At 39.0% G+C, this 10,561-nt stretch overlaps 1 non-coding gene across 1 annotated transcript; it reads right to left on the bottom strand.

The window, feature by feature from the left end:
• Positions 1-3,511: 3,511 nt before the first annotated feature.
• LOC141710335 (small nucleolar RNA R71) lies at positions 3,512-3,618 on the bottom strand. The gene has a single exon (XR_012570861.1). It is a non-coding gene; the product is annotated as a small nucleolar RNA R71 (small nucleolar RNA).
• Between the last annotated feature and the right edge of the window lie 6,943 nt (positions 3,619-10,561).

Below are 10,561 nucleotides of genomic sequence, written 5' to 3' on the forward strand. Positions count from 1 at the left end.
TCCACTTACTTAAGTCACTTAGTTATGCTAAACTAGCCAAAACTCTTAATATTGACCTCACAACTCGAAGTGCCTTTTCTAAACTATCAAGTTCTTATTGACCCTGACTTAGGCCTTACACTCTACAGATCTTATACTATCTTACAACTATGGTGATCAACCTAGGCCTCACCCGTAAGTGCTCTAAAACTAAAAGTGAAGTGAATGTGCTCATTATAGTGATTTCAGGGTAACACCAATGGGTTTTTGAGTACAATTAACACCATTACACTTCAAGTTTACCTCCCAAACTTTTACACTAGACTCAAGGGCCTAGCTTGGGCCTCCCTAGGCCTAAGATTAAAGTCCATGGTTCCCCTATTTTCTAGACAGAAAAGTATCCTATTTTGCCCTAACTTGTGACACATGATTCTAACTAAATTCCTATGAACTATGGCTGGAAAAACACCTATGACACTCCCTCTAACTAAGGCCAACCAAGGCCTAGTGAGGTCTTACCCATGACATGGTCAAAACTCCTCATTTCTAAGTTGTAGCAAAATTGTCCCCTGCTGGACAGATTTGGTGTTTTCACTCGTGCACTAACCAAATAACCTACAAACCTCTAACAAACACCTGAAATCTAAAGTATACCCCTTTTACTAGCTTCTGGTGACTTGGTTCTCAAAGTGCATTACAATGACATGGTCAAATCTCACTCTAAACCTCATGATACCAAACTGAAAATTTGCAGAATCTATTGTACCCCTTTTCTACCATGTTTCCCACTTGACAAACCAAACATAAACCAAAACCCAAACTAATCCTCAACCAAGGAAACCTACTGAACTAACACTCCTGCACACAATATTGGCTTAGTGGAGATCATCCTTACCTAAGGTGCAATATAGCAAAACAAGAGTTAACACAATACACTAATTACAGGTCATTTCAATTTCAAAAATAACAACTTAAATCCTCCATATATATACGAATTAAAGTCACATAACAAGGAGCACAAATCATAACTAATATCTTAACCTAACTGAAATTAGAGATTATTAACAAAAATCAATCCAAATGATCAAGAACTTTCGAAAATCATGAGTTAGACCTATGCATGCATGCTTTCGAACTTACAAGCCAAAAACAATATGGTTTCCATATAAATTTCATCATAGCATCAACATTAAAGCCTAAAATTAACCATAACTATATGATCACTTAGCATGCAAAGAGTTTTATCAAGTTTTTATTTCCAAAACCAAGCTATTATCACATAAACACACAAAAATCAGCAAGGCAATAAAAACACCATCCATTCGGCTCCTAACAAGTCATGGCCAAATGGATTAGGGTGAAAACAACATTTGCATGAGTGTGACACACTCATGTATAGCCATTCTCAACCCTATAATAATATATCTCCTGGTGAAACCTCTAAATTCACAAGAATCAAGGGTGTTCACTTTGAGTTTAACAAAACACTACCATGCAAGACTAAAACATAGACTTTTCACCTTAAACTCTTTGGATTATTGAATAACAAGATATGGGGAGTAAGTTTAAATAAATAGAAGATGGATGTTTGAATGAAAAATGAAGCAAAAGAGGGGGAGGAGGGGGCTTCGGCCGAGAGTGAAGGCCGAGAGGGAGAGGGTGAGGGAGAAGAGAGGTGAGGGTGGAGTGGAGTGAAGTAAGTGTGATTATGACAACTTGTACTTGATTTTTATGGTTTTCATTTGATTAGAAAGTGAGTGAAAGTGAGAATTGACATGAGTAACCCTCAAGAAAGCTTGTGTTATTTTGCATACAAGGATAAGGTAGTAATTTGGCTAGTAAAGTAGTAGTTAGTGGGGTTGGAATTTCCAAGTTTTCCCTTAACTTGTATTGGGATCAAAATGCATGCATGGGAAACTAAGTAAATTGCAAATTAAAATTCAACTAATTTATGTAAAACAATTTCTATAAATATAAATGCACTTCCATAAATCACAAAATATATATCATAAATAGCTTATGATTTTTGAAATTTAATGATATAAGATTTGAAAATTTATTGTTAAAAGATTTTTAAAATCGATTTTTCATATAAAATGAAGTACTTTTGATTATCATTTAAAAATACTAAATAATAAGATTCTCCTTTCAAAAATTATATATATATACTAATACATTAAACACTTAATTTATAGGCACTCAACACAATAATCACCCATATTTATAATTTCACACAATTTAAATCTCAATTATTAACACACAATTATATATATAAGATTTAGAAATACCGGTCGTAACATGATTTAGAACTTGCCATGCTAGCATAGGTTCATGTATTTTTTATGTATGATTCGTAGATAATTTTAACCATCTTACTTGCCCTATGTAATCACGATAGATAACTTGCGCATTAAACCTTTGTGTTGTCAAATTCTATAGACATATAGCATCTCAACATACTTGGTGTATATTCAGCTTCTATATCTTTTGTGGATGTCTGGTAGTATATTATTCGTGCAATGAAAGTTGGTGTTTATCAGTTTCGTGTTATCTGATTAGTTGTCATCACCATCGCATGTTAAGGTTAAGAATAAAAGGACTTTAAATGAAGTATTTAATGAAGTTAGAATCCTATATTTATCTCATATAATAAATCAAACCTTTATTCTCTTAGTTATTTGCATGTTAGTTAATATCTTAATTATAAACAATCTCAATTTTTTATTCATCTTACCATTGAATAATAAACATATCATTGTTGCATAAGCGCATAAATCTTAAGTTAACCAAAATAGTCTTTCTGGGAATGAATTAGAAAGAATTCTATCTGACCTGAGAACGCGTATACTTGCGTGTATTATTAGCGTGTGTTTTCATCCTAAGAAGTTTTTGGTGTCGCTGCCGGGGACTCAGCGTTAATTTTTAGTTTATGCGTTTGTCATCAGTGATCATTAAAGTTCATTGACTCGGACATTGTTACTTACTTGTTTCCTTATCGTGTTTCAAGTACTCTCGCGAGCGTTTATGCATATGCATTCTCGGTCTTGTAAGAGAAAACGGGATCAAGCCGAGGAAGAAGTTGTGGTAGAGCAGGAAGTTTTTAAGGAAGAAGAGAAAGTTGAGGAAGAAGCACTAATTGTGATGGGAGATCAAGCAGAAAATCCGAAGGCTTTGATGGACTATTCTCAGCCTAAGATCAATGATATTCAGTCCAACATTATCAGACCACCCATCTTGTCTAACACCTTTTGAGATCAAGTCGAGCACGATTCAGATGATATAGAATTCAGTTCAGTTTGGGGGTTCTCCTATAGAAGATCCCAACATGCACATCAGGGATTTCATCGAGATCTGTGACACTTTCAAGTTCAATGGGGTGTCTGAAGGTGCTATTAAACTGAGACTTTTACCATTCTCTCAGAGGGCTAAGGCTAAGTGCTGGCTGCATTCTCTACCAGAAGGTTCTATCACCAAATGGGAGGATCTTGCTCAAAAGTTTCTCACTAAGTTATTCCCTATGGCAAAGATGACTGTAATCAGGAATGCTCTTACTCATTTTGCACAGCAATCTGGAGAATCTTTGTGTGAAGCTTGGGGTCTCTACAAGGAGATGCTTAGAATGTGCCCACACTATGACATGCCTAATTTGATGATTATTAATTATTTCTACAATGGTTTAGGCGTACGGTCTAGATCTATGCTCGATGCAGCGTCAGCTGGAGCCTTATTGCCCAAAAGCTACAATGAAGCTTATGAGTTGATTGAGCTAATGGCAGTAAATGAGTACCAGAATTCAACGCAGAGAATATCGCAAGGCAAGGTAGCAGGAGTTCTGAAAGTGGATACAGCTACTGCTATAGTTGCTCAACTTCAAGCTTTAACAATAAAAGTGCATTCTTTGGCTAATTATGGAGTTAATCATATCACTAGTGTTTGTGAGCTTTGTGCAGGGGCACATGAGACTAAGCATTGTGCTATTTCTAGTGAATCGCTCAGTTTGTGAGTAACTTCCAGAGGTCACAGCAGCAAGCTCCAGCCACTTATCATCCCAACAACCGCAATCATCCTCACTTCAGCTGGAGCAACAATCAGAATACGGTGTAACAACCTTATCAGCCATATACAGCAAAGCAATATAACCCTCCTGGTTTTTAACAACCGCAATATACACTAAGGCAACAACTTCAACTTCAGCAGCTGCCTCAAGCTAATAAAAAATATGAATTGGAGGAGTTGAGGCTCATGTACAAGAGCCAAGCAGTTTCTATCAAGACCTTAGAGAATCAAATTGGGCAGATTACTAATGCCTTGCTAAATCGTCAACCTGGTACACTCCCTAGTGATACTGAAGTGCCAAGCAAAAGGGAAGCTAAGGAGCAGGTTAAGGCAATTATATTGAGGTCTGGAAAGGTTGTGAATCCCGAAAAATCTCAAGTTCCAAAATTTGAAGTTGTGGCTGAAGAAGATGTGCGTAAGGAAGCAGAAGTGGAACCAAGAAAGACAGCTATTGTTAACACTCCTCCTGAGAGTAATACAGGGGACAAACAGGTCTATCCTCCACCTCCTTTTCCTAAGAGGCTGCAAAAGAAAAAGCTGGATAAGCAGTTTGCTAAGTTCTTAGAAGTTTTCAAGAAACTTCATATTAACATACCTTTCACTGAAGCTCTTGAACAAATGCCTAGTTATGCGAAGTTTATGAAAGGTATTCTCTCTCGGAAAGTGAAGCTCGATGACTTAGAGACCGTTACTCTAACGAAGGACTGCAGTGCTGTGCTACAACAAAAGTTTCCTCCGAAGCTTAAAGATCCTGGAAGCTTCACCATTCGTTGCACCATTGGAAAAGTGTCATTCATCAAATGCTTATGTGACTTGGGAGCTTGCATCAATCTGATGCCTTTTTCTATCTTCAAGAAGTTGGGGTTACCAGATCCAAAGCCTACATACATGTCCTTGCATTTGGCCGATCGCTCTATTACATATCCACGAGGCATTGTGGAAGATGTATTGGTCAAAGTGGACAAACTCATCTTTCCTGCTGACTTTGTTATTCTTAATTTCGAGGAGGATAAGAAGATTCCCATAATCTTGGGAAGACCTTTCTTGGCCACTGGCTGAATCTTGATTGATGTGCAGAAGAGTGAGCACACTATGCGAGTTCAGGATCAGGATGTCACCTTCAATGTTTTTAATGTCATAAAATTCCCTACTGGTGAAGAGGAATGCTTTAAATCAGAATTGGTCGAATATGTGGTTAAATCAGAATTGGATCATGTTCTAAAATCAGATGCCTTAGAGAAAGCCTTATTGGAGGATTCAGATAGTGAAGATGATGAAAGTTACCAGCAGTTACAATATTTGAATGCTTCTCCGTGGAAGCGAAGAGTGGAAATGCTTTTTGAATCTCTTGGATTGGAAGAGCTAAAAAATTCTCCAAAGCGCCTCAAGCCTTCTATTGAGCAAGCTCCTACTCTTGAGCTTAAGCATTTGCCTGAATATTTGAGGTATGCATTTTTAGGTGATGCATCTACTTTGCCTGTTATTATTGCATCTGACCTTTCATGTAGTGATGAGGAAAAGCTTTTGAGAATTCTTAAAGAGTTTAAATCGGCAATTGGATGGACTATAACAGATATCAAGGGAATCAGTCGTTCTAATTGTATGCACAAAATTCTGCTATATGAAGGAAGCAAGCCTAATGTTGAGCAACAGAGAAGATTAAATCTGATCATGAAAGAGGTTGTGAAGAAGGAAATTCTTAAGTGGCTAGATGCAGGGATCATCTATCCCATTTCTGACAATTCTTGGGTGAGCCCAGTTCAGTGTGTGCCAAAGAAAAGAGGTATCACTGTGGTTGTGAATGAGAAGAATGAGCTCATTCCTACTCGAACAGTCATGGGGTGGAGAGTTTGCATGGATTATAGGAAGCTGAACAAGGCTACAAGGAAAGATCACTTCCCTCTTCCTTTTATTAATCAGATGTTAGATAGATTGGCTGGGCATGAATACTACTATCTTCTTGATGGCTATTCGGGTTATAATCAGATTTGTATTGCTCCAGAAGATCAAGGGAAGACTACATTCACATGTCCTTTTGGTACATTTTCCTTCAGAAGAGTTTCTTTTGGGCTATGTGGTGCACCAGCCATATTTCAGAGATGCATGATGGCTATCTTCTCTGATTTGATTGGAAATAATGTAGAAGTGTTCATGGACAATTTCTCTGTCTTTCGAACTTCTTATGATGAATGCTTGCACAATCTTGGGTTAGTGCAGAAAAGGGGTGTTGAGACCAATCTAGTTCTCAATTGGGAGAAATGTCACTTTATGGTGCACCAAGGCATCATTCTTGGGCACAAGGTCTCTAGTAAAGGTCTTAAGGTGGACAAAGCCAAGGTGGGGGTTATTGAAAATATTCCTCCATCAATTTCTGTTAAGGGAATTCCCAGTTTTCTTGGTCATGCGGGTTTCTATAGGCGTTTCATCAAGGAATTCTCTAAGATTTTGAAGTCGTTGTGCAATTTGCTAGAGAAAGATGTTTCTTTTAAGTTTGATGATGAGTGTCTAGCTGCTTTTGAGAGCTTAAAGAAGAGTTTGATTACGGCACATGTCATAACTGCACCTGATTGAACTGAACTGTTTGAAATGATGTGCGATGCAAATAATTATGCAGTTGGAGCAGTTCTTGGGCAAAGGAAGAACAACATATTTTATGTGGTCTACTATGCTAGTAAGACCCTCAATGGTACTCAACTGAACTACACTACTACTGAGAAAGAACTTTTGGCTATCGTCTATGGCTTTGAGAAGTTCCGATCTTATTTACTTAGGACGAAGGTGACAGTTTTCACTGATCACACTACTATTTACTATCTCGTCTTGAAGAAGGATCGAAGTCTAGATAGATTCGATAGGTTCTTTTACTTCAGGAGTTTGAATTGGAGATCAAGGATAGAAAAGGGACTGAGAATCAAGTCGTTGATCATCTCTCTCATTTCGAGGATCCAAGTGCAACTTCACACAAGAAATCTTTGATTAATGAGTCTTTTCCCGATGAGCAACTATTTGGAGTGCAAGCAGAAGAACCGTGGTTCGCCGATATTGTGAACTACCTTGTGAGCAACGTTATGCCTCCAGACTTGACTTATGCTCAAAGGAAGAAGTTTCTGCATGAAGTGAAGTGGTACATGTGGGATGAGCCGTTCCTATTTCAACAAGGAGCTGACCAAATCATCAGGAGATGTATTCTGTATAGCGAAACGGGGAGGATCTTGCGAGATTTCCATTCGACGGATTATGGAGGACACTATGGTCGAGAAAAGACAGCAGCTCGTATTTTTCAAGCAGGATTCTTTTGGTCGACTTTGTTTAAAGATGCTCATCAGTTCGTTTTGAAATATGATCGATGCCAGCGTGTTGGTAATATGTCCAAGAGAGATGCCTCTTAATATGCTTCTCGAGGTTGAGGTCTTCAATATTTGGGGAATTGACTTCATGGGGCCATTTGTCTCATCTTGCAATAATCAGTATATCTTGTTGGCGGTTGATTATGTCTTGAAATGGGTGGAAGTCAAGGCTTTGCCGATGAATAATGCGAAGGTAGTACTAAGTTTTCTTCACAAGCAAATATTCACAAGATTTGGGACTCCAAGTGTCATAATCATTGACGAGGGATCGCATTTCTGTAATCACAAGTTCCCTGCTATAATGCAAAGATATAATATGAATCATCGCATTGCTATAGCCTACCATCCTTAGACTAATGGTCAAGCTGGGGTATTAACAGAGAGATCAAGCGCATTTTAGAGAAAGTTTTGTGTCCATCAAGGAAGAATTGGTCTTTGAAGCTTGACGAAGCCGTTTGGGTGCATTGAACAACATGCAAGACTCCGCTAGGCATGTCACCATATCAACTGGTTTATGGGAAAGGTTTTTATTTGCCTGTGGAGCTAGAGCACAAAGCGTATTGGGCTTTGAAGAAATTGAACCTTGATATGGATGCAGCTGGTAAGAAGATGATGCTTTAATTGAATGAACTCGACGAGTTTCGAATTCAAATGTATGAGAAAAACAAAATGTATAAGGAGAAAGTCAAGAGGTGGCATGATAGGGGTCTAGTGCACAAATCATTTGTGTCAAGGCAACAAGTTCTTTTATTCAACTCTCATCTCCGTCTTTTTCCTGGAAAATTAAAGTCGAGGTGGTCAGGACCGTTTGTTGTCAAAACTGTGTTTCCACATGGAACGGTGGAGATTTTTAAGAATGATCCAGGCCAAGCATTCAAGGTAAATGGACAGCGATTGAAGCATTACTATGGGGATACAGAAAAGTACGAGGTGGTTAGTGTCGTTTTATTGGCAACTTGATCTCAGAAATTATACGTCAAGCTAACGACGTAAAGCAAGTGCTTCTTGGGAGGCAACCCAAGTCTGTTGTACATTAGTAGGTAGAGGAAGAAGAAAGCAAGGAGAAAAACACAAAAAAATCAGAAAAACAAAAAAAAATCTAGTATCAACTACAAAAGCACGACGCGCCCGCACTGTGAGGCAGGGCGGCCGCGCTGATTTTCTAGTAGTTATGCATGTAGGGCGGCTGTGCTGGTTTTCCAGTAACACGGCACGGCCGCGCTGTCAGGCGGGGCGGCCGCGCTGTAGTCGGAAAAAAAAAAGAATAGAAAATTGGGGAGTTTAATACAAAATCAAATCACAACCAAATTTTACTCTCCCACTTCTATATTTTCCTCTCCAAATCAATTTCAATCAACCCCATTATTTCCATAATCAATTCCCACTTCTTTTCCATAAATAATTCTACTCCAAAAATCCTATATATACATACACTTATACACAAACTTTTCCATCACTTCTCAAATTCTCAAACACAAATCTCTCTTATACACTTATCTTTTCTCTCAACTTATTCAAGTTCAATGGCACCCAAAAGACAAAGAACTCAAGTTAGCAGCAGCACCTCTGATTCTTCTAGTGTTGGGGGTGTGAGGCCTAGGTTTGCAACTCCGGAGGCTGAGGTGGAGTATACGAGGCTGTTATCGAAGCCCATAGCCAAGGAGCGAGGTTTTCTTCCATCGGGGAAAGATGGTAAATTATTGGAGATGATCACGAAGATGGGTTGGGTTGCTTTTTGCAAGGTACCCACTACTGTGCCCATGAGTGTAGTTCGTGAGTTCTACGGGAATGCGAAGGCGGAGAAGAACAAATTTTCTGTGGTGAGGGGGTTGATGGTGGAATATAGTGATGAGGCTATTCGGAGGGTGATTGAGCAGCCCGAGAGGAGGCCAGATCAGGAGAATAGGAATGAGAAGATGAGGGATTATTTTAACTTGGATTTAATTGTCGCTACATTGTGTGTGCCTGAGACTCACTGGAAGTTCAAGAGGGGCATGAATGAGTGTGCCACTTTCCCTGCATCATGCATGAACAGGTTCGCACGTGCATGAAATTCTTTTATTTATGCCAACATCATGCCATCTTCTCATGTGCATGATGTTATTGTGGATCGTGCACGATTGTTGTGGGGGATTCTTCAGGGAGACTATGTGGATCTCGGTATGGTGATTCATCAGGGTATTTTGAGGTTTCTTCCTGGGAGTACTACGGGTTATATACCCTGTGCATCGATTGTGACGAAGTTGTGTGTGGCAGTTGAAGTTAATTGTCCTGTACACGAGCAGCTTCAGCTTCCTATTGCTCCTATTGAAAGTTCTACGTTGTTGAGTATGCGGGAGTGGTATGGTGGGAAGCCTGATCCGAAGGGGCTTGGTTATTCCTATGACCATCTGCCAGGTGGAAGGCCAGCTCCTCAGGAATATACTGGTGGGACGACTCAGGCGAGCAGAGCCGCATGGAGACACCATTTGGGTGAAGCCCGTTCTTCCAAGTCACAACAGTAGCAGCAGCAGGAAGCAGATGATAGTGATGGTTTGGGTTCAGCATAATATAGGTGCTTAGCGAGGAGGATGGATGCGATGCATGACATCCATAGTCGGTTTGCACATGATCTCACCCAGGCATTGGGGACAGCATTCAGAGCCACGGGAGTTGATATCCAGTGGCCATTTTTTGGTGAGGACTCTATGTATCCGCCTCAGAAACTCCTGACATTTCACCCGTGGAGGGTGATGATCCCGATTTTGAGTAGGTATTCCTGATTCCTTACTATTACCTTCACTAAGGACAGTGAAAATTTTAAGTTTGGGGGAGGTAGTTTAAGGAATATATTTGTGTGAGTCCATATAGTTTGCATATTCATGATAGTTTAGTTCATATAGTTGCATATTTATCATGCAGTTTTTTTGTTTTTTTATTAGTATGTTGCATATAGTTCATGTATTTGCATTATAACATGATCCCTTAGTTTAATTTGTTTTTTTATTTTGTTATTAGTATGTTGCATATAGTTCATGCATTTGCATTATAACATGATCCCTTAGTTTAATTTGTCGATTAATTTATGATATTGATGCAAGTGTGGTGATGTCGTATTTAGGAATGTTAAGTCTTATCGAGTTAATTTGCATACTAGAAGCAAGATTTTTTCACTAAGTCTTATAGGTTGCTTGCGTGCT

Source organism: Apium graveolens, chromosome 2 (assembly GCF_009905375.1).
Source record: "Apium graveolens cultivar Ventura chromosome 2, ASM990537v1, whole genome shotgun sequence".
NCBI classification, from domain to species: domain Eukaryota; kingdom Viridiplantae; phylum Streptophyta; class Magnoliopsida; order Apiales; family Apiaceae; genus Apium; species Apium graveolens.